General features: G+C 44.3%; 1 protein-coding gene across 1 annotated transcript in view; it reads right to left on the bottom strand.

Annotated features, from left to right (window-relative positions):
• Positions 1 to 25,336, bottom strand: part of LOC148474932 (capping protein, Arp2/3 and myosin-I linker protein 2-like) — a 970,125-nt gene that overhangs the window by 35,698 nt on the left and 909,091 nt on the right. The gene's annotated exons all lie outside the window — the stretch shown is intronic.

Here is a 25,336-nt window from a genome sequence, read left to right as displayed (position 1 = left end):
GCAGTAACCCCCAAAGTATACTCCAAACAAATAAAAAAATATTTTCTGTGTTTGTGAATTGTGTGCGCAGTAGCCGCACGTGCATCAACAAAGTAGTACCAAGTGTGTGCCTGTGTCATAAGTAAAGGGCCGGCTGGCTTGACCGTTAAAGGGTGCTGTGACCCCCACAGTACACTCCAAACAAAAGAAAAAAATATTTTCTGTGTTTGTGAATTGTGTGCGCAGTAGCCGCACGTGCATCAACAAAGTAGTGCCAAGCGTGCGCCTGTGTCATAAGTAAAGGGGCGGCTGGCTTGACCGTTAAAGGGTGCTGTAACCCCCAAAGTACACTCCAAACAAAATAAAAAAAATATTTTCTGTGTTTGTGAATTGTGTGCGCAGTAGCGCACGTACATCAACAAAGTAGTGCAAAGCGTGCGCCTGTGTCATAAGTAAAGGGCCGGCTGGCTTGACCATTAAAGGGTGCTGTAACCCCCAAAGTACACTCCAAGTAAAATTTTAATTTTTTTTCTGTGTTTGTGAATTGTGTGCACTGTGGCTGCACGTGCATCAACAAAGGAGCAGCGCCAAGCGTGCGCCTGTGTCCCATAAGTAAAGGGCCGGCTGGCTCATTTCTTAAAGGGTGGTGTAACCCACAAAGTGCACTAGTCTCCAACAAAAATAAAAAATAATTTTCTGTGTTTGTGTGCGCCTTAGCCGCACGTATATATCAATATAACAAATGGAGGACCAAACTTTCTCCGATAAAAATAAAATAGGGAGAGATCAAGAACCACTTCCTCCTAGTGCTGAAGCTGCTGCCACTAGTCATGACATAGACGATAACATGCCATCAACGTCATCTGCCAAGGCCGATGCCCAATGTCATAGTAGAGGGCACATACAATCCCAAATGGCAAAGTTCAAGAAAATTACCTTGAAAAAAACATTTAAATCATCTGAAGAGAAACGTAAACTTGCCAATATGCCATTTACGACACGGAGTGGCAAGGAATGGCTAAGGTCTTTCCCTATGTTCATGACTAGTGGTTCAGCTTCACATGACGATGGAAGCCCTCCTCTCACTAAAAAAAATCAAACGAGTTAAGCTGGCAAAAGCACAGTGAAGAACTGTGCGTTCTAAGAAGATATCACAAATCCCCAAGGAGAGTCCAAGTGTGGTGGTGGTTGCGATGCCTGACCTTCCCAGCACTGGATGGGAAGAGGTGGCTCTTTCCACCATTTGCATGCCCCCTGCAAGTGCTGAAAGTAGCACCCACAGTCCACTTGCTGATATGGAAATTGAAGATGTCACCGGGGGAGACAGTTGTTGTCCGTGGGATGAAAAAGCCCATCACGGTCATGCCTGGGCAGAAGACCAAACATTCCACCTCTTTGGTCTGGCAATATTTCTATCCAAATCCGGACAACAACTGTCTTGCCATATGTACCATATGTAAAGGTGAAATAAGAAGGGGTAGTGACGTTAATCACCTAGGAACATCCTCCTTTATACGGCACCTGCAGCGCGTTCATAAAAGGTTACTGTCAAGTTCAGAAACTTTGGCTAAGACTGTAAGCAGTCCAGGGACACGTAAATCCCTTTTTCCTGTTTTATCCAAGGAATCGGTGGATGAGGAGGATGAGGACGACATCTTGCCTCCGTAGAGCAAGTTTGTGCAGGGACACATTAATTGCCAGCTTGTTTTGTGGGGGCCCAAACGAACCAATCATTTCAGCCACAGTCATGTGGCAGACCCTGGCGCTGAAATGATTGGTTTGTTAAAGTGTGCATGTCCTATTTATACAACATAAGGGTGGATGGGAGGGCCCAAGGACAATTCCATCTTGCACCCCTTTTTTTCTTTCCAGTATGTACTGTTTGGGGCCTATCCTGTCTGCCACTGCAGTGTCACTCCTAGATGGGCCATGTGTTTGTGCTGCCCACTCTTGTCGCTTAGCATAGTCATCCAGCTACCTCGGTGCAATCTTTTGGCCATTAAAAAAACAATATTGTGAGGTGTGAGGTGTTCAGAATAGACTGGAAATGAGTGGAAATTAAGGTTATTGAGGTTAATAATTGCATAGGAGCAGAAAAACCCACAAATTCTGTGATTTAAGCTGTTTTTATGCTTTTTTTCAAAAAAATACAGATCCAAAACACAAAACCCAGAACCCAAAACATGGAAGGGTGGTTTTGGCAAAACCAATCCAGATCCAAAACACGAAGAAAGATCCAGATCCAAAACCAAAACACGAAAAGTGGCCGGTGCACACCCCTAGTTTGAATGATACTAAACTTTTCTTCCTTCATCTCTCACAAACAGGACACAAAGTTGCTAAGGACAAATTACAGCCATGCCAGGCTAAGGTTAAATACTTAGGACACTGCCTAGCCCAACACCTGACAAATGACAGAATCCAAGCCATACATACCATGACCTTGCCGCCAAAACCAAAAGCAAATTCGTACCTTTTTGGGAATGTGTGGATACTGCAGAATGTGGATCCCAGGTTTTTCTATTTTGGCATTATCATTGCAGGAATTGGTGTCATCCACAAAACCCGATCGTGTTACACACTGAAGAAACAGAGCAGGCTTTCCTTAATCTTAAGGATAGTCTGACAAAAGCACCTGCCTTGGGAATACCAGATTACGAAAAACCCTTTGAATTGTATTGTACGGAAGCTGATGGTTACGCAGCAGGTGTCCTCACTCAGAAACATGGTGACGCTAGAAGACCTTTAGCATACTACAGTGCACAATTGGACACTGTGGCAAGATCACTCCCAATGTGTTTAAGAAGTGTTGCTGCTACCGCTCGTTTGGTAAACAAGAGTGAGGACATAGTGTTAGGGCATGATACAATTGTCTATACACCCCATGCAGTATCTGCCTTGTTGAATTCAGCCCAATCCAGACATGTCGCCTCAGCCAGGTTCACATAATGGGAGCTAGATCTGATAACACCTACAAACATCACCATAAAACGGTGCAATACTTTAAATCCAGCGACGTACTTACCATATGTGCATAGGAATGCACAAAGGGTGGAGGGTGAGTCTCTGGCAGAAGGTGAGTTTTGCAGGGGTATGGATGAACATGATTTTATGGATTATTTGAATCAAACTTTCACAGCTAGGCCTGACATTCATGACACACCTTTAGAAAATGCAGATTTTACGTTTTACACAGACGGGAGTTGTCATAGACAAACAGACACAGGTGAATTATGTACAGGTTATGCTGTTGTAAATGATGAGGATGTCATAGAAGTGGAACCCCTTGGTCCTCCTCACTCAGCCCAAGTGGCAGAGTTAGTAGCACTAAGGAGAGCGTGTGAATTGGCGGCAGGAAAATCTGCCAACATCTACACTGACTCAAGGTATGCGTTCGGGGTGGTACACGATTTCAGGTCTCTATGGCGTCTGAGAAATTTTATGACAGCAGTTGGCACACGAGTAGCCCATTCAAAACACATAAAAGGACTTTTGACAGTGATCCAGATGCCAAAGGCAGTGGCCATCATTAAATGTAAAGCTCATACATGTGAGGACGACCCAGTGTCTTTGGGTAATAACAGGGCAGACGAAGCTGCCAAATGGGCAGCAGGGTTGAAAATAAATGTACCTAATGAACAAATGATGATTTTTTCGAACAATTAATATGCAGAAATTAATTGAGATGCAAAATTTGTGTTCCATTCAGGAAAAAGCAGTCTGGAGATCGAAGGGATGTGGACAGGAGTCCTCTGGAGAGATGGACAAGGTAAGCCGGTGGCACCCAAGGAATACTACCCAAGCTTGGCTGAGGCAGCGCACGGTCTGACTCACTTGGGTAAACAAGGTATGTGCAAGTTGGTCAAGGCGTATTGATGTGCACCGTGCTTCTCTTCTCAAACTGAGAAGAGAGCAATGTCCTGTTTGACATGCTTAAGGAAGAATGTTGGATAAACGATACCAACTGAACCATCCCACATCCCTCCGACAAACTGACCTTTCCAGGTGATACAAATTGATTTAATCCAATTGCCACCCTGCAGGAATCTCAAGTATGTATTAGTTTGTACTGATGTATTCTCTAATTGGGTCGAGGCTTATCCAGCTGCCACTAATACTGCTGTGTTCACTGCTAAAAAGATTGTACAGGAATTTGTATGCAGATACGATATCCCTAGAATAATTGAAATTGATAGGGGTACTCATTTCACCGGTGTCGTCTTACAGAGTATGTGTAAATTGATAGTAAGCTTCACACCCCCTATCGACCGCAGGCCAGTGCCAAGGTGCCGAGGGCAACAGTACTATTAAAAATAAATTAAGTAAGATCATGGCTGTAACTGGACTGGGATGGCCGGAAGCACTACCATTGGTCCTGCATAGCATAAGGACTACTCCTACTGTTTGGTAGACAACCTCATTTGATTGTAAGTCCACAGGAAGATATGAAAAGTAACAACAAGGTCACTGTAAAGTATCTTATAACAATGAGTAAACAGTTGCAGCAGCAGCAACAGAAATTGAAATTGTTGGCACCCGATATGCCAGAGACAAACTGTCATGATGTCAAACCTGGAGAATTTGTTATGATCTGAATTTTTTAAGCTCAGGTTGTCTGCTTGATCGGTGGGAAGGTCCGTATCAGGTGTTGTTGACAAGTACCACATCCTTGAAGGTGGCCGAGAGAGATACCTTTGTCCATTCCACTCACTGCAGGAAGGTTAATCAACCGGTAGAGATACAGGGCGGAGCCGAGGCAGATAACGAGGACCTGTCGGTTGCGAACCTGTTCCGGAAGGATTAAAAGGTGGCAGTGAGATATCTGAGCTGAAACAAAATTGTAGATCAGTGTTGCAGCAATGGATTGTTCTGCTGTGTTCATTTTTGTATTTTCTTCCAGAGTTTCCATCATCTTGGTTTGTCTGGGGATATCCAGTTTCTGTGACGGAGAACAGATAAAGGAGATGGGAGCTGATGTTGATGTTAATGGAGTGGAGTCGAGAGGAGGAGTGCTATGCCAATCAGGGGAGTTTCTGACCCATCTTAGTACCATAATTGTTATGTTATTTGGGAAGGATACGTCCAGAAATTATGACCCTTACACATGGTGAAATGCTTGGTATCCAATAAAAACACCCCATATTCACATCTTAATACACATGTTGAAGTGCAGGAAATGTACTAGGGCAAATCGAGAAATCGAGATGGTGGTGGTAAGTGATGGAGATATGGATACCAAGGTTAAGGAAGAGCTGTATTACAACCCTGAATTAGAATGTACCCTATGATAATGTGACCTAGATTTGTGTGGCTGTGCATAAATATATTGATGATGTTATTTTAAGTCATCTTAGGTAATGCAGTCCCAATCCGCCTTTCCAAACTTCCTTTATAGGTTAGATGAGTTCCCACATCGTGCCCATGGTCCCTTAAGGATCCACAGATGGCGTATAAGGGTTGTTTCACCCTCCTTGAGACGCATTATCTAATGGTTCAAATGACCAAACTGTGTCATACCATATATAACATTAAACAGTATATTCTCATGCATGGCTAAACAGATTCAGCATAGGTTGTGATAGCGTTTGATTGGCTATCAAAGGGTGGACTGTCGAAGCCGGATGATTGGCTGAGACAGAATCTGTTTAAAATCAAGATCTGCAAGATGCCATTTTTGCGACTGGTCGCAAAAATCGCCATTTTAGCTACAACTGAAAATAATCCTTACATTAAAATATTCAGTGATGACAAGACAGGTTTTTGTAGATTTGTCTGTAACAAATAATCAAGAATACACAAAAACACTGATATACTCAGACAGAGTGAATTTGAAAACAATTGTTAGGGATTTAAGCTATCGTTAGCCATTGTAGGCATGGTATCTGATGGGGTTAAGCTAAATAAACCATTGTATTTAAGTCTGAGGCTTAAACAAATTAGCCTTACCTGTGTGATTTCATCAAGCCTCGTTTGATCACATGTGTAAACACATTGCCTGTCATTGTTGTAAGCCCAGTAATATCAAAACCAAGTAAAGCAGATATATATATATATATATATATATATATATATATATATATAAAAATATCATACAAACTCGGCACTTACATGCTTTTCAAACTGCAACTCCTTTGAACATAGGGAATGTTGGTTCCAAAACATTGCAATAATTTGTTAAGCTGGCTACCGCTTCATGGTCATTCCCATCTAGCCAGTCCCTACACTGATTCTCAGATAAATAAACTTGATCTGCCACCTTTGGCTCAAGCTTGCATACATTTTAAACATGAAACTGGGTCCTGCCTTAAAGAGACAGGACCGCACCCAGGGCTATCAGTTAATAAGCACCTGGAAAAAGAAAAAAGTTTGTCTTACATTTGAAAAACAGGGTGCCCTAGCAAGTGTGACCACAAAATTTAAATAAACGACAGGCTCAATCCACGGCACTCGACCATCTGGGGTGCCCTTGGTATGTGTTCACACCATCTACATAAAAAATATCATACAAACTAGGCACTCACATGCTTTTCAAACTGCAACTCCTTTGAACATAGGGAATGACCGTGAAGCGGTGGCCAGCTTAACAAATTATTGCAATATTTTGGAACCAACATTCCCTATGTTCAAAGGAGTTGCAGTTTGAAAAGCATGTGAGTGCCGAGTTTGTATGATATTTTTTACGTAGATGGTGTGGTCACATACCAAGGGCACCCCAGATGGTTGAGTGCCGTGGCTTGAGCCTGTCGTATATATATATATATATATATATATTAAATTCATGATAAATACATGCATGCACATAGACAATCGCATGTGTATTCACAATGCGTGCAAATATACACACAATTACATGAAAAGGTTCTGCAGTAATAAAGGTTATTATCCAAAGTTTTATTTATATTTGCAATACTGTGAAGTGCATGTTATATGATATTTATGGTTTAGTACATAATAAGTAGATCATGTTTGGTGCCATTCTGATCCGCTGTGTATTTGCAGATCTCGGTTCTATCGGTGGGGAAATTGCTACAAGCATCTGCAAGTTATGAACTATAGAGAATTAGGTGATAGAATGTACAATGTATGAAGTGTTAATTGCTTAGTTATGCGGCAGGAAAAAGTACACAAAGAGCCATTGGGAGGCTGAACTTTCTCAAGTACAAACAGACCAATGAACTATGTCGTAACAGAAGACCAAAGAAGAAGAACCAATGTGAAGATGCCAGCTCATGCCTATTGTATTGCTTATCTCTGTTCGGGTACATAACCAGGCTCTCTGACCCTAGTTAGCTAGTCATATTTCTTGTTCCTGTGACGGAGGTTTCATGTTGATGCCGGAATCTGGATTCAGAGCGCCTGCATATGTATCGATTGTACCATAGTTATTGTAACCTTTGCACGTAGTGTCTAGATCATGTGCGATAACGTACCTTTTTCTTTTATGCCTAAATAAGAACTTTTTATGCTTCGGAACCACAATCTGAGTCAGAAGGTATTTATTTCTGTGTGCGACTATTCACAATGTTAATTAGCGTCATCTAAGGTTTAGAGGTTATAGGCATGATTCCTTAGAGGTTGTAGGCAGGATTGCATAGAGGTATTAAGAAGGATATAACAGCACTAAATATTTTTCTTGGGGACTGTAGAATACATATATAAGGTTATCCAAAATGTATTTGAATTATTTTTAGGGTGCAGGCTGTTCTCATTTTTTTCATGTGGATTTTTGCTGAAACAATTATTGTGTCCCATTTCTTTTCAATTGGATAGCAGAAGAATCGGGAGCACACTTAGGTGAGCTAATCAGAAATTGGCCGCAATAGCAGTGTTAATTTTTGCTGGAAAAATCTTGCGCCCAATTGAATATGCCCATATATGATATAGCTTGTTTATAAAGGATCATAATCATTGTCAGACAAGTGAACATTGGTCATACCAGAGGAGTGTACTGTGAGCTTCCATACCTTCATTTTAAAAGAGTGATGTACATACATCCAGCACTAATTTGTAAATTTTCCCCAAACATTCTCTTTTATTATTGTGCATGCAAACTGTGCCCAACATTTTCCACAACATTGTATTATTGAATCAGTTATGGAGTTTCCTACAGTGGTGTTGTTGCGGCGTTCTCATGTGGTGAACAGTATGTATGCGGCACTGTTATTTCATTTGCTGGAGCACTCCCACTGGCTAAAAATATTGAGCCCGATTAGCTTCTGATGGCTTGGTACCTCAGTTCTGCGTTGCATGGGCAGTGATCGCACTGAGTGACAAAATATGTGGGTCCCAAGACCCTCCACTTTAAAAAAAATGGGGTTCTACCTGACCATTTTTGGGTGCCATCATAATTTATGCTTTAGAGCTCCCCATATGCCTCTCAGATCTCCCCATATGCCACCACATATCCCCAAATGCCGCTTAAATACCCATCTGATACCCCCAACAGCATCAGATATCCCCACATGGCCCTTAAATGCATGTTTAATGCCTCCATGATTTTACAGGTGATATGACTTGCCCATATATGGTATAGCTTGTTTATAAAGGATCATAATCATTGTCAGACAAGTGAACATTGGTCTTACCAGAGGAGTGTACAGTGAGCTTCCATACCTTGATTTTAAAAGAGTGATGTACATACATCCAGCCCTAATTTGTAAATTTTTCCCAAACATTCTCTTTTATTATTGTGCATGCAAACTGTGCACAACATTTTCCACAACATTGTATCTAGCAGTAAAATGCCACAATGGTGAGCAGTGAAATATACATACAATATTTGTGCCCAGCAGTGCAGTTTGGTTAGGAGTGTCTGTAGATACATGGTACCTACATACATAAATGTATGTATTTACTGTAGACCCTTGTTCGGAGTTGGACGCAATTTGCGCCTAAGCAGTAATGTAAAATGCGCCTGACAAAAAGGAATACAGCAAACGGTGCAGCCGCACTGTGAACGCGAAATGCTGAAAACACAGTACACAATTAATACATATTTGGGGGGTATTCAATATGGGAGCAAAAAGTCTGTGCTGGACTTTTCGTTCCACATCGGAGGTTAGAGTGGGGATAAAGTATCGAGCGCGTGCCCGCTTATCCCCATATTCAATTTAAAAAGAGCGAAAACGGGACCCGGTGAAATTGGATCTGCTAAAAAAAATGGGAATTTTCGGGAAATGTGCCCGGGAGCCCCCAAAAGATGTCCAGACATGGGGGATCACTATGGGTACCCCCATTTTTGCCTGCTGAAGGAAGTCAGGGTTTGTAATAGCCACAGCAGGTGCATATTTGCGGCTATGAAGAAGTGGTGAAGAATAGCACAGGAATAATTATTTTCCCCCCCAAAAAAAATCTATCAAATTTGGGGTACATGGAAATGGGGGTAAGCATTTTTTTAAGTCCCTAAAATGATTTTTAAAAATTCGGCAAAAATGCACCTGCCGCTACTACTGCAATTAAAAAAACACCTGCCGCATACTTGGGAACCCCTCTGATTTTAATTTGGCTATTTTAGAAGTGTGTTCCCTATTTATTTTTTTTTAACCTCAAATTCAAGTAAATTTTTTGGGGTGTGCCGATTTTTTTTTTTAAAACTTTTTAGGCACAGTTTATTTTTAAATGACATTCCCAGTGGTGCAAGCAATTCTTTTTAAACCTGCACCCCTAAACCCCAATTTTGCATTTTCGCCACCTATTTCAGTGGTGAAAAATTGTCCCCGTTTGAAAAAAAAAAGACTTTTCGAACCTGTGAAAAGACTTTGAAATTGAATACGGGGATAATTGAAATAGGCGAAAATGACGTCATCGGCAATAAATTATAGCCGATTCTGACATTTCGCTTCAAATTGAATATGGCCCATTATATGAAATGGCCAGAAAGTGTAGACAGTACCAACTACCCAAGTCACACGGATCCCATAAAATACAAATCAAATTAAGACGCAAATACAAAACTTTAATTTCAAGTTCTCACTAATTAACATCAGCCTTCCCCTCCCCAAACTGAGTAGGGATCATTCCTTATTTAGGGATCTGAGCGCCAAGTACACTATAATACTGCTATCAGGGGCGGATTGGCCATATACCTCACAGGAAGTTTCCCCGGTGTGCCAGACTGTTTTGCAAATGGGTAGCCAACCCAATTTAAAAAGACAAAGAAAATATAAGCAGTGTTATAGTGGTGTAAATTAATCACAAATACATATGGGTAAAATACCTTACTTATTAAAAAATACATAAATATGAGGACTTCCGGTTCCGGCTGCGGCATGAACGGCAGCTTGTGAGCTCAGCTCCTTTGCCGCCTGTCCGAATAGTGCCATTGACAAGGCTTTTAAGCCTCCACAAAAGGCTGCCAGACTGCCCACTCGCTAGAACTGCACCTCTGTTATATGGAGTGCTATTTTGCACCTCTCATGCCGCCCAAACAAACACGTCAGAAGCAGGAGAAGGAGCGACGATGCACTGAGTCCAAGATGGTGCCTGCTGGACTTTTCGCCTCCTTCGCTTGTTTTTCAGTCGTGCCCGCTATTCCCCGTATTCAATTCCAAAGTAGGTGAAATCGGGACCGGCGAAACTTGGATCCGCGGAAAAAAAAAGGACAATTTTCGGGATATAATCCTACGACCCCCCTAAAGATGTCCAGACATGGGGGATCACTATGGGTACCCCCGTTTTTGCCTGCAGAAGAAAGTCGGGTTTTTAAATAGCCGCGGCAGGTGCATAAATGCGGCTTGGAAGGTGATGCAGAAGAGCATTTAGAAGTTTTTTGGGGAAAAATAACTATGCCCATCAAGTTTGGGGTACATGAGAATGGGTGCAAGCATATTTTTAAGTCTCTTAAATGATTTTTAAAAATTCGGCAAAAATGCACCTGCCGCTACTCTTGCAATGAAGAAAACACCTGCCGCATATAAGGGAACCCCCATTCCGCTAATTTAGAAGTGTGTTCGCTATTTATTTATTTTTTTTAACCCCAAAATTGAACTAATTTTTTGGGGTGTACTTATTTTTTTTTTAAACTTTTTTTGACACAGATCGTTTTAAAGGGGGCATTCCCAAGGGTGCAGGCTAATATTTTTAAGCCTGCACCCCTAAACCCCAATTCTGCACTTTTTTTCGCCAGCAAAAGGCTGACAAAAATTATCCCCATTTTTTAACATTGACTTTTCGCACCGGCGAAAAGTCAATGTAATTGAACGCGGGGATATTGGAAATAGGCGAAAATGACATCATCGGCGATAAATTATCAACGATAACGTCTTTTCGCCTCAAATTGAATACTGCCCCAAGTGGTAAATTTACTAAAATGGGAGTTCTATTAAGAAGTGATGTTGCCCACAGCAACCAATCAGATTACAGGTATTATCTTCTAGTAGGTGCTAGATAAATGAGAAGAATCTGGTTGCTATGGGTAACATCTTAGTAAATTTCCCCTATGTCTTGTCACCAAATATAGAATAAGTTAGACGACCTTGAAAACAGGTCGTGGAGGCATAATCTGAGGCTGACTGGTCTACCTGAAACAATCAAAGGTGCGGGACTGTCACGGCTTGGCGTGCGCTTGGACCCGGAGTGGAGTCGGATGAGGAATGAGGACTTGTTTGCTGGTACTTGAAGGCAGCCGGCCTTAGGGGAGTATGACTCATGAAGCAGTGGCACGCGACGGGATCAGAACCAGGCTGCGAGACACTGGCGGAACTTAGAGACCCGGGGTAGGCTGGGTATAGCAGGTAGACGGGATCAGGAGACAGGTAGTAACAGGAGCAAACTGCACCAAGGCTGAGAGGGGAGTCTGCAGAAACACACTGGTACTGACACTTTAAATGAGCAAAGGAGCACAGAGAACTAGCTCACAGCATACGCTGTGATAGACGTTGCACTGGCAACTAAAGAGCCTCTGGACAGCCCTTTAGTACCCTCAGGTAGTGCAGGATTGGTTGCTAGCCTCCCCAGCCCAGACTGAACCTGATTGGCCAGAAATGACATGTGACCCAAATCCAAGATGGCCACGCCCAGTGGTCACAGCATGGAAGCTCTGCCAGTCTCAGCCCCTCTAACCTGCCTCCAGATGGAAGCCCTTGGTCTGCGGAGACTCACAGCACCCAGCGCTATTCTCCAGGAACCTGCACCTCTGCTGGTAACACCATGCCACAGCGCCCGGAGCGGTAAGCGCCGGGCTCTCAGCAGTCTGTCACCCCTGGTCATGACAGTACCCCCTCCTTTAGGAGTGGCCTCTGGACACTTCTTCGGTTTACCAGGATTCTCAGAGTGAAACTTAAGCACTAGGCGAGGAGCGTAGACATCCTCAGCTTTCACCCAGCAACGTTCTTCGGGACCGTAACCTTTCCAATCCAGTAGATATTGGAGTTGCCCATAACGAAAACGAGAGTCCAGGACCTGTTTGATCTTGAACTCTACACCCCTCTCAGTCAAGACTTTGGGGGAGCGTGGCAGAGTCTTGCGAAAGCGATTCAGGATGAGAGGTTTCAGCAGGGAAATATGAAAGGAATTTGGTATTTTGAGGTAGGACGGAAGTTTTAATTTATAGGCTACTGGATTGATCACTTGAACGATGGGAAAACGAGGAGCAAATTTCATAGACGGCACTTTAAGGCGAAGATTACGAGTGGATAGCCATACTAAGTCACCTGTTTTTAGGTTGGGAACCGCTCTCCTTTTTTTGTCCGCTGTTAATTTATACCGAAGAGAGGCTTTTTGTAAGGAGGAATGGACCTGAGTCCAAATCTGAGAGAATTTCTGTAGGGTGGAGGTCACTGCTGTTACATCGAAGACTGGCAATTCTTGAAACTCTGGAACTCTGGGATACAGTCCAAAAACTATAAAGAATGGGGTTTGCCCCGTAGATGAATGATAGGAGCTGTTATGGGCAAATTCGGCCCAGGGTAAGGTGTCCGCCCAGTTGTCTTGTGATGAAGACATGTGAATTCTTAAGAAAGTCTCAAGGTCTTGATTGACCCTCTCTGTAGACCCGTTAGACTGAGGATGGTAAGCTGTTGAAAAATTCAGTTTGATTTGAAAGATAGAACATATAGCTCTCCAAAATCTGGCTACGAACTGTACTCCTCTATCAGAAACAATCTCAGTTGGAAGTCCATGGAGACGAAAGATGTTGTCGACGAATAACTGAGCCAACTCTGGAGCAGACGGCAACTTCTTGAGGGGAACGAAATTAACCATTTTGGAGAAACGATCCACTACTACCCAGATGGTGGTAAACCCATTAGAAACAGGTAGATCCATTACAAAGTCCATGGAAAGGTGTGTCCAAGGATGGGTTGGTACTGACAGAGGTAGGAGTGTGCCGGCAGGAACCTGTCTGGATGTTTTATGTTGAGCACACTGTGGACAGGAGGCGATAAAAGCTTCAATTTCCGACTTCATAGCAGGCCACCAGTATGATCGTTGCAGGAATTCCAAGGTCTTGCATATGCCCGGGTGTCCGGCAAAACGAGAGGTATGAGCCCACTTCAAAAGCTGCTTGCGCATATCTGAGGCCACAAATGTCTTCCCGGGAGGAGGTTGAATGCAAGTGGTAGCGAATACTCTGGAGTCTAGAACTGGAGTTTCCTTATGACTTTCGGAAGATGTGTCGGAGGAGAGTGATCGAGAGAGGGCATCTGCTTTTTGATTTAGTGAGCCTGGGCGAAAAGTTAAAGTAAAATTGAAACGAGAAAAGAATATTGACCATCGAGCCAGGCGGGAACTCAGACACTGAATATTTTTTAGGTATAGGAGATTCCGATGATCTGTATAAACGGTGATGGGATACATCGCGCCCTCAAGAAGATAACGCCACTCTTCAAAAGCTAGTTTCACAGCCAATAATTCCTGCTCTCCAATGGGATAATTCTATTCTGCTTGGGAAAATTTCTTTGAGAAGAAGCCACAGGGATGAAACTTGCTATCCTCGAGTTTCAGGGATAGTACTGCCCCTACCGCTTCAGAAGAGGCGTCTACCTCAAGAAAGAATGGGTAGTTAATGTTGGGTTGTCTCAGCACGGGGGCGGAAATGAAGGCTTGCTTTAAGAGTTGAAAGGCAGTTTCAGCCTCTGGAGGCCATCGGGATGGATTTGCCCCCTTGCAAGTTAGGGCGGAAATGGGTGCCATGAGAGTGGAAAATCCTTTGATAAACCTTCGATAATAATTTGCGAAGCCCAAAAATCTTTGTACTGCCTTCAAAGAATTCGGGCGAGACCAGTCCAATATTGCCTGAACTTTCTGGGGATCCATTTCAAGGCCGGCACCTGAAACGATGTAACCTAAAAAGGGAACTGAGGGAACTTCAAATACGCATTTTTCAGCTTTGCAGTACAGGTGGTTCTTTCATAGGCGAGTTAACACCTCCTTGACTTGGGATCGATGTCTGACAATGTTGGAGGAGAATATCAGAATATTGTTGAGGTATACTACCACAGAGATATATAGTAAGTCCCGAAAGATCTCATTCACAAAGTTTTGGAACACAGCAGGAGCGTTACAGAGACCAAAAGGCATTACCAGGTATTCAAAATGCCCGTCTCGAGTATTGAATGCTGTTTTCCATTCATCCCCGGCTCGTATCCTAATGAGATTGTAGGCCCCTCTTAAATCCAGCTTGGTAAAAATAGTAGCACCTTTTACTCGATCAAAAAGTTCGGTAATGAGGGGTATCGGGTAGCGATTTTTGATGGTTATATCGTTTAAGCCCCTGCAATCGATGCAAGGACGCAGGCCTCCATCCTTCTTAGACACAAAAAAGAATCCTGCCCCTGCCGGTGAGGAGGATGGTCGAATGAACCCCTTTTGCAGGTTCTCCTGGATGTATGCTGACATGGCTTCAGTCTCGGGTAGGAAGAGTGGGTAAGTACGACCTCGCGGAGGAGTTTTGCCAGGAATCAACTCAATAGGACAGTCCCACTCCCAATGAGGAGGCAGAATATCGGCTCCGGTCTTACAGAAGACATCGGAGAAGGAGCGATACTGGTTGGGAATTGGAGTAGTGGTTGCAATGTAACTACCTTTGACGGGTTTGATTTGAGGAAGGCAGGATACTTGACAAGTTTCTCCCCAGGACAAGATCTGCATGGTGCCCCAATCAATATTGGGGGAGTGCTTGCGTAACCAGGGGTATCCAAGGATGACCTCATGGGAGGCTTTGGGAATTACTAGGAATCGGATAGTTTCAGTGTGGAGAGCTCCGGTACGAACTGGCACAGGAAGGGTACGTTGAGAGACGATTCCGTTGGTAATCTGAGTGCCATCTACAGCAGATAGAGTGATGGTGTGGTCGAGAGAGGAGACAGGAAGCCGGAGCCTCTGGACAAGTTCAGCGGTGATAAAATTTTCAGCGGCCCCTGAATCGAGGAGAGTAAGAACAGTTTTAGAACCAGTGGAGATCTCAAAAGTAATGGAGAGGGTAGATTCATTTTTTGACGGAGACGGAGACATCACTACTAACCTGGTGTCTCCGGCACAGATTAGGATCGGGAGTTTCCCGGACGACGTGGGCAGGCTGCAACCATATGACTGGTCTCCCCGCAGTACATGCATAGATTTTCTCGTCGGCGTCTTTGCCGTTCTTCTACCGTGAGGCGGGCCCGGTTAGTCTGCATGGGTTCGTCACCCGCAGGTTCAGACGGAGGGAGGGTTGGAGTAGTGGTCGGCCGGAACCTAAAGCGATCTCCCCTACTTTTTTCACTCTGGCGTTCTTTGTACCGCAAATCCACTTTATTGCAAAGGGAGATAAGATCATTGAGGGTAGCCGGCGGATCACGAGTGGCGAGGTCATCTTTTATGCGATCTGTCAATCCATTCCAAAAGGTGGAAGTCAGGGCTTCTTCATTCCATTTTAGTTCCGAAGCCAGCGTTTGAAATTGAATGATATACTGACTGACTGGTCGGTTCCCTTGGCGAAGTCGCAGGATTTCCGTCGCCGCGGAGGTTGTTCTGCCAGGCTCGTCAAAAATCCTCCGGAAGGATGTGAGGAATCCAGAGTAGTTGTCTAGTAACGGGTCGGACCTCTCCCAGAGAGGCGAAACCCAGTCCAGGGCAGAACCGGTCAGTAGAGACACTATATATGTCACTTTGGATTTTGGAGATGGAAAGTTCGCAGGCTGTAGTGGGAAGTGGACGTCACACTGGTTGAGAAACCCTCGGCACAACTTGGGGTTCCCGTCAAACTTATTGGGAGTCGGAAGGTGCAAATGAGATGGTGCAGGTGGAACAGGGACAGCTGGAGCTGCTGGCTGGTTGGTGGCGGCAGGCAAATTAACAGTAACCAGGGAAGCTTGCAGCGTATCCTGACGAAGAGACATTTCCTGCAGGAATTTAGCCATTTGGCGCTGAGACGCCTATAGTCCCTCTAGGCGACTGGCGATACCCTGGAGCAAGTCGGCCCTCAGATCCTGTCCACTGGCCGAATCCATCTGGCCAGTGCAAACTGTCACGGCTTGGCGTGCGCTTGGACCCGGAGTGGAGTCGGATGAGGAATGAGGACTTGTTTGCTGGTACTTGAAGGCAGCCGGCCTTAGGGGAGTATGACTCATGAAGCAGTGGCACGCGACGGGATCAGAACCAGGCTGCGAGACACTGGCGGAACTTAGAGACCCGGGGTAGGCTGGGTATAGCAGGTAGACGGGATCAGGAGACAGGTAGAGAGGGGAGTCTGCAGAAACACACTGGTACTGACACTTTAAATGAGCAAAGGAGCACAGAAAACTAGCTCACAGCATACGCTGTGATAGACGTTGCACTGGCAACTAAAGAGCCTCTGGACAGCCCTTTAATACCCTCAGGTAGTGCAGGATTGGTTGCTAGCCTCCCCAGCCCAGACTGAACCTGATTGGCCAGAAATGACATGTGACCCAAATCCAAGATGGCCGCGCCCAGTGGTCACAGCATGGAAGCTCTGCCAGTCTCAGCCCCTCTCACCTGCCTCCAGATGGAAGCCCTTGGTCTGCGGAGACTCACAGCACCCAGCGCTATTCTCCAGGAACCTGCACCTCTGCTGGAAACACCATGCCACAGCGCCCGGAGCGGTAAGCGCCGCGATCTCAGCAGCCTGTCACCCCTGGTCGTGACAAGGACTTTTTTATTTGCTCTGTAATACACTCACTGAGTTATTACAAATTCAAGATACATGTTCTGATCTGGTGATTGAACATTGTTACAGTGTGTATATTAAAATCAATAATAATAATTCCTTATACAATTAGAATCATATATATATATATATATATATATATATATATATATATATGTGTAATTCACATATTCCAGAGATAGTCAGGAACCAAACAAGTTTACACAGAACTGGTTATTCCAGCATGTCAATAGAGATGGCTAAATGATACTACAATCTAATTAGCATTTGTTAAGGTGTTCAACTCCACAGCATACCCCCAACAAGAGGCTTTTTCCTCTTGAAGCTTCCTCACAGGTGATTGGACATGAGTTTCAAAGTAAAGGATTGAAACAACCCCTTTTTGAACAAACCTATCAGGTAATATGATTCTCACAGAGACACAGGAAAGGTCTCACACAGATGCAGACACACACTTGGAGAAACACACTGGGACTCATGCTGGCAAGGACACACCAGGGAGAGACAGGCAGAGCAGACCCCCCCAGAAGGAGTCCAAAATCCAGCTTCATTCCCCAGGGGCCTGGAGATATCTGCTCATAATGGCTAAGTAAACTGTACATTATTTAGCCTATAATGGGTATTTGTAACTAGTTTGATTTAATCTGTTTATAGCTTGTATAGATAGTTTGTAGTGATTAATATTGTGGTTCATAGTGGAATCTTTGTTAACGGCCAGGTTATCAAGCTGTAATGCTTTGGTTATGCCTTAGTTTGTGTTAATCTGTAGTAGACGGTATGTAAAAGTTTGCAGTGATTTGGGTTCAGTTTTATATATATATGGCTGGCTGTGATATATATATATATTAAGTTTCTTCTTTCCCCCTTCCTTCCCATGTGTTGTATTCTTGTGGTCTGACTGTATCATTGTGTAGTTAAGACTAAGATGGAAATTGGGTAAAATATTGCAATCTGTAGATATATATTTGTTTGATATCAGCTAGTGGTTGTGGTTCCATGGGAGTTGCAGATTGCTAGCCATACTGTGATAGTATTGTGAAGTTATATATTATCATAGTTTGGGCATTTAAAGATGGCTACTACCTCCATGTGGTGTGAACAAAGGAAATTCCATGTGCTCCATGTTTCCCCATTGAATCATGTGCTTGATTCAATGGAAGTTGTGAATTACTAGTCTCGTGATCATAGTTATAATTCTACCCAGTTTTGGTGTGGTATAGTACAAATAGGTTGTTATAGATATTATAATTATGATCATTAATGGATATACAACATTATGTGAGTTTTCAAAATGCAGTTTGCCTAGGGATCATGAGGCTTGCAAACAAAGTAAAAATATGTGCTTCGGCCCTTCCCCCACCCCATGGTCTAGTGGGTACTGGATGAGGTCTGTTGTAGGATGGTATTGTTGTATATTGGAATCAGCTTGTGTTGTACATGTTGGAATATTAAATGGTGCAGTGTTTGCCTGATGTGTTGGCATATGATATTCAGCTTGCATATTTAATTAACTATGGCATTATGGGAGTCTTCAATGTGAGTTTTCAAAATGGAGTTTGTGTTCAGAGACCATGCGGTTTGAACAATAGGACAAAGGGTCACAACAACCCCCACTCACACACTCGGCAATCATATATATATATATATATATATATATATATATATATATATATATATCTCGTCTATATTGTATTTTAACAAGCATTGATTTTATGAAGATTGATTGGAAGAATATAAAACATTTTACTTATTACATTTTGTGTGCATCGTTATCTTTATGAAAGGAAATTATCCAAATGATTTAAAAGGTATATAATTCTGGTTAACACTTTGCGAAGTTCATATATTTATGTTACTTATAACCTGATAGTTATTATATGAAAAATAGAATCATTTGCTTCAGATATATTGGGATTAAACAAGCTGGCAATGGCCTGTGTGTACAAATAGAAAAAAGGAAAAAAACACCCATTATCAAACATGCACGTAGAATGGGTGTTTATAAATCACATGAAAAAGCAAGTCCTCGAGTGGTGCTGTTTAAATGTCTAAATTTCTTACATAAGGAGGCCATATGGTTTGCTTCTCGCAAACACTGCAATGTCAAATGGGAGAATAATAAGATATTACTATTTCAAGATTACTCAGCGGAGCTCACGAAGGAAAGAGTTCTCACCGCTATGCTCACGATTAATCCAGCAGAATAAGAAATTTGCTCTCCTTTACCCTGCAAGGCTACGGCTCTATAATGGAACTGCTTTCATGGATTTCTTGTATGTGGCGGATGCATACCTTCAGGAGGAAGAGGAGAGCCGCGGAAACTTTTCTGAAGCAACAGATTTATGAATGTATCTTGACGCAGTATTTTCTGTTCCCTGAGCTGAGCTTTTCTACGTCTCCAGCAGCCTCTTACATGCGTCCCTCTAGCAGACCTCACCTGCTGCCTGGCCTGCCGCGCCCGCATCAGCAGGCAGCCGCACCAGCCCAGCACTCAGAGCAGCCCTTGAAGATAGCGCCATACTTGCCTACATCCTGGCTGCTTCCTCCGGGAGGAAGCAGCCAGGTCAGTGTAGCAGGGGGGCAGGGCCTGTATAGAGGGGCGTGGCCGGGCACTTTACAAGTGTTTAGGGGCGGGGCTGGGGGTGGAGCCACGCGATAGCGTCATTTAGGCTCCGCCCCCACAACAAAATGCCAATATTTCCGGCATTGCTATGCGGGGGGTGGGGTTATGACGCGATTCAGCGCGAATCGCGTCATCAGCCCCTCCGCAGCGGGGGTTTAGCATTACATTGCGGGGGGGGACTGGAAAAGACGGGAGGCCTGCCTACTTTTCCGGGGGGCCGGGAGCGGCACCCGATTTTCGGGAGGCTCCCGGCCAAATCGGGAGAGTAGGCATGTATGGATAGTGCTGCTGTCATACAAATCTGGCGACGTGCGCGAGCTAATCGGAGCTCGCAGACCGGCAGCCACTGCCAGTTCATGAGCTCCAATTGGCTCATGACCAGCACATATTTGATTGACAGTGGCGATTTTTATGCATGCAGGGCGGCTGGGCCCTGTCACCGGAGATGCGCTGTGCTGCGGCCAATCCCTGACAGCCTGAGAGGGATTGGCAGCTGCACAGCGCATCCCCAGGGACATGGCTCTTTTTTAAAGGTGAGTCACCAGTCCTTAATTCTGGGTAAAATACACGCTATAGCACGTATTTGCAATCACTGATGGGTGCTGCCATGTTGGATAAATCAGCCTCCACCTGACTAGAGTCACCAATGTCTGAGCAGAGCATTCTATTTAAACCCCTCAGATGCATCTGTTCCAGTATCAGCAGTTCAGCTTCCTGAAACCTGTTTGGATTTCTGAATCTGCTGTCTGGAGCTTCTTCTATGGTGTATATTCAATCTCTGAGTTCATGCTTCAGTTTTTCTTGGTTTGTTTCTGCTTGCAATCCTGAGCAGTTCCCACACTGCTACAATGATCATCTCCAGCTAGCTGAGTTTGTGCAATTAACCACTGCTGTTCTGTGCAGTTCCTGTCTGCTAATCATTCAGTAGTGTCTAGATCAGTGTTGGCTAACCTTGACACTCCAGCTGTTGTGGAACTATATATCCCAGCATGCCCTGCCACAGTTTTAGCATGTCCTAATAGCAAAACTGTAGCAGTGCATGCTGGGTTATGTAGTTCCATAACAGCTGGAGTGTCAAGGTTAGCCAAAACTGGTCTAGATACCCTTCACAGAGCAGACTCTGACATCGTCCGTTACTGTCCAACATCATTCCTTGCTATCCACGTGGACATAGAGAGGGAATATAAAACAGTGGCGAGCGAAGCAAGGGCAGAAGTGGAACCGCACTTCCGCCCTCACTTTACTTCACTTTAAGTTCAACCCTACTCCAAAAATATACTGGTAAGTTAATTGGCTCCCAACAAAAAATTAACCATAGTGTGTGTGTGTGCATGTGATAGGGAATATAGACTGTAAGCTCCACTGGGGCAGGAACTGATGTGAATGGCCGAATATTCTCTCTGTAAAGCGCTCAGGAATATGTGTGCGCTATATAAATAACTGGTAATAAATAATAATAAATAATCATTCCCACAGCCAGTACCTGTGTGCATTGTTATTCAGCCTGCAGAGTGCACATCCATTACCTGTGTGCATTACGATTCTTAACCTACAGAGTGCACAACCCATACCAGTGTGTGATTACCATCCATCACCAGCAGGGTGCCTACTTCACAGATTTGTGTGCTCACTGGAATATACACATGCAGTATATGCAACTGAAGGTCTGAAAGTTATGTGGCACACCCATCTCACTTAGGGGCATATTCAATTAGAGGTTTTCGCCGTCATCGCTGGTTTTACCAGCGGAAAAGTATGCGTGCGTCTCCACTTATCCCTGTATTCAATTACAAATCGGCAAATACAAGAACTGGCCAAACTCAAACAGACGAAAAGTGCTGTCAGATTTGGGAAATCAGCCTGACACCCCCAAAAGATGCACTAACACTGGGGATCACTATAGATATCCCCGAATAGCCCCACTGAAGGTATTTGGGGTACTTAAATGCTCTCAATAGCTGCTAATTAACATCTTTGCACAAGTGGTGAAGAATAGCTTTTAGAAGTTTTTTGTTGGTGAAAATATGTAGTCCCAGCAAATTTGGGGTACACAAAAATGGGTGCTAGCATATTTTAAATTACTAATGTGAAGTTTTAAAAAATGAAAAAAATCCACCTGCCGCAAGCACCTGCAATATTAAAAACACCTGGGGCATATTTGGGGACCCCCCTGGAGTCTATTTTGCTAGTTTTTAAGGTTTGTCCCCCAACTTTGTACTTTTTTGCCCCCTTTTCAAAGTAATTTTTTGTGGTATTAAGTTTTTTTTAAAAACTTTTTTTTGACTCAGTTTACCGTTGGGGGGCTGTCCCAAGGCTGCAGGGGGTTTCCCGCAAGTTTGCACCCCTAAACCCCAATTCTGCACTTTTTTCCGCCTGCTATTCATAGGCAAAACTTTTCTGCCAAATCCAATGCGGAAACTTTCCGCATTGGCAAAAAGTCTCCACAATTGAATACGGGGATAAGTTTTCACCTGGCGAAATGACGTCACCAATGAATAGTTTTAGCTGAAAACGGATTTTCGTACCTAATTGAATACGGGCCTTAAGCTGGCCGTCCACAATACAATTTTCTGTCAGATATCTGTCCAATCTGGCTGGTTGGAATGAAAACCTGGTAATGTTTGGGAGCAAATGACAATCGTCCATTGCTCACAAACACTGGAAAATAGCCAAAAATGGTTGTTCAGACAATTTGGTTAAAGTACACAAATTTAACCAATTTGAACTATTTTTTTTGTCCTTTTTTCAGTGTTTAAAACCATATAATCGACTGTCATTTACTCCCATACATTACTAGGTTTTCATTCCAACCAGCCAGATAGGACAGATATCTAACAGAAAATTATATAGAAGATGCCCAGCTTAAGATTCATGTTGGTCCAGATTTGTCCTGTTTTAAACTCGGATAGGATCGATCAAAAACGGCTGTTACAGTATTTACATTTTAAAAATCGGGGCTCCGACTTTCTCTCCCGAACAAGCAGTCTGCACATATCAGTGAAATATGTGCTGGCTGCTTGTTTGTTATTTTTCATGTTAAGGGTTAATTTTTTTTTTCTTTAAATTACATGGGGTTCCCCCCAAAAAAAAAAACCAGCCCAGGACTGGTCAGCCAGTCCTGGTTCCTAAAATTACAGGGAACAAAGCGAGTAGGGTTCCCCCGTAGTTTAGGAACCAGCATCTGGCTGCAGGGCCAGTCCTGGTTTTAAATATAGGGGAAAGAAATGCATAGGGATCCCCCTATTTAAAACAAGCACCGGACCCAAACTGACCGTGGTGTAATACCATAGCCAGGAGACCCTATCACCGAGTCTCCATGGCCAAAGCATTCACACCCCAAGCCGAAACTCCAGGCTTAGGCTGAAGCCCAAGGCTCTTACCCGCACCCCTGGAGCGGTGGGTACGGGGGTAAAAATGTGTTCAATAGTTGAAAACTATTGTTATTTTACAGTGGAACTACAAGAGTCAGCATGGCTGCCCTTTGGCACTTGTGGAACTACAAGTGCCAGCAGGCAGCCGGCACCCGTACCCCCACTGTAAAATAGTTAAAAAAAGACAGAACACACACACCATATATAGTATGGCCGCTATATGTATAGCAGCCTCTGATTGGCTGGTGGGCCGTGGGAGTGTCTAAAGTGGCCCGTCAGCTGGCAGTCACAAAGTATTGGTATGTGTGACAACACATACCAATACTTGTCCGTATGGCTTTGAATCACTTGGTTTGTTATATTGCCAAGTACAGGGATGCTACGGAGAGCAGGGCGAGGATAGAGGTGAGTATCAGATCTTTATTGCAGGTACACCCATTGGATTCTACATGGTACAAGTGCACTGACCAGCTGGCAGTAGGTATGTGTGAATGGGATAGGTAGGTATGTAATAAAGGAAGCATCACTGCGGCTGTAGAGAGGAGAAGCAGTCGCCCGGTAGGGGAGGGCAGGGTGGCGCTGAAGGTACCGTTGGCTGCTTATATCTGCAGCCACTGGGTGATCACACATTGGGATGGGAGCGGCGCACAAGATGCCAGTGGCTGCTTCTCTCTGCAGATGCCAGGGGGGGGCACTGGGCTGGCTGATTGCTGTGCCCAGCAGTGATCAGCAGAGATGGGGAAGGATCTGAAGGTGCAGAGGGACCAGCAGGTTCCTCTGAGACTGGTGGCTATAGGAAGAGTCTCTTCCAATAGCCACCCACAGGACATTTCTGACTGGTTGCATCAGATGCGACCATGTCAGGGAAAGCCCAGCCTGGTGTGGTTGCATCTGATGCAACCATGCCATGCAAATGGTTAATTTAAAAATTACAGGCAGAAACATACACAGATCACACTGATTTGTGTATGTTTCTGCAATACATGCTGTTTAGGAGGGGGTCTTATTTGAAACTTCTATTTTTTAACATGATTATAGTCACGATTGTTGGTAAGTTCCTGTGTTGTATTCCTGTCTATGGAAAGTAGAGATGAGTGATTTTGATTCCTTGGAATCCGAACCCGCCCGAACATCAGGAATCTAAGTCAATCTGAACGGCGACTTGAGTCTTCCCACCTGACTAGGATTCCACTTCGAGGCAAAATGTCATCCTTGCGGCGTCGGATTCCTCCTGCAGGTTTTGGATTCTATGTAAGGTACCGTGGATGGGACTCTGCACCATTTCCGTGTCAGACACGCTAATGTATGCTGCTCTTAACTCTGCTGTTTAGGCTGTGCTGTGTTGAGACTCACAAGCGGCTGTGCTACTTAGTGAAGCACACTTCTGTATGCTGTGGTGTACTCTGCTATATAGGCTGAGTCCAAACGAACAAGTCACAAGTAGCTGTACTGCTTAGTCAATGTGTATAAGCAGGGGTGTCAAGAGAGGGGGGGCGGGTACTAATTGCCCAGGCCCGGGCTTGCTGGAGGGGCCTGTTTGGGGCCCAGGTCCGATGTCTCCCCCTCCTCCCTGTCAGCTGAGCAGCCCAGCACATGCTGCTGTGTGCTGGGCTACAAAGGGAGATTGCTTGCTGCTGCAGATCATCCTGATCATGCCCCCTCTGGATATGCGCTGGGCTGAGGGGCTTAAAGCTCCCTCCTCACCAGCGCACAGCGGCAGCACTGCAACAATGTTTTTTTTTATATTTTTATCTTACGGGGGTGTAACAACGCCTCCCACAATTAGGTCATAGAGGGCCAGTGGGGCTCTTGGCAACCCTGCTGTATGCTGTGCTGTACTCTGCTGTATTGGCTGTGCTGTGTCCATCAGTAAGACATTCACATGCATATAAGTGTAACGATTCCTGGAGGGAATCCACGTCTATGACTGTAGAGCAGAGGATTAGGTAAGGTGATAGGTTGGGGGTACCAATTGTAGACTGGAGATGATCACAACTGAAAAGTAATAGGAAATTCCAGTTACAGTCTTCAGGGCTGGAATACTTGGCTAGTGGTGGCCATTTTGCCTTGAGGGCTGGAGAGGTGTTGCAGCCTTGAGGAGTGGCAAGTCTGGGTGAGAAGCAGCCTTTGGGCTGAATAGCAAGATGCATCTGTGGCCGTGTAGCAGCCTTGAGGGCTGGTTAGCCTTGGCGAGAGGCAGCCTCTGGGCTGTGTATTGAATGCAGCTTTCGCCGTGTAGCAGCCTTGAGGGCTGGTAAG

Source organism: Taudactylus pleione, unplaced genomic scaffold (genome assembly GCF_031769625.1).
Source record: "Taudactylus pleione unplaced genomic scaffold, aTauple2 ptg000799l, whole genome shotgun sequence".
In the NCBI taxonomy this organism is placed as follows: domain Eukaryota; kingdom Metazoa; phylum Chordata; class Amphibia; order Anura; family Myobatrachidae; genus Taudactylus; species Taudactylus pleione.
The sequence above is the reverse complement of the archived record's forward strand: the minus strand, read 5'-3'. Positions and strand labels throughout refer to the sequence as shown.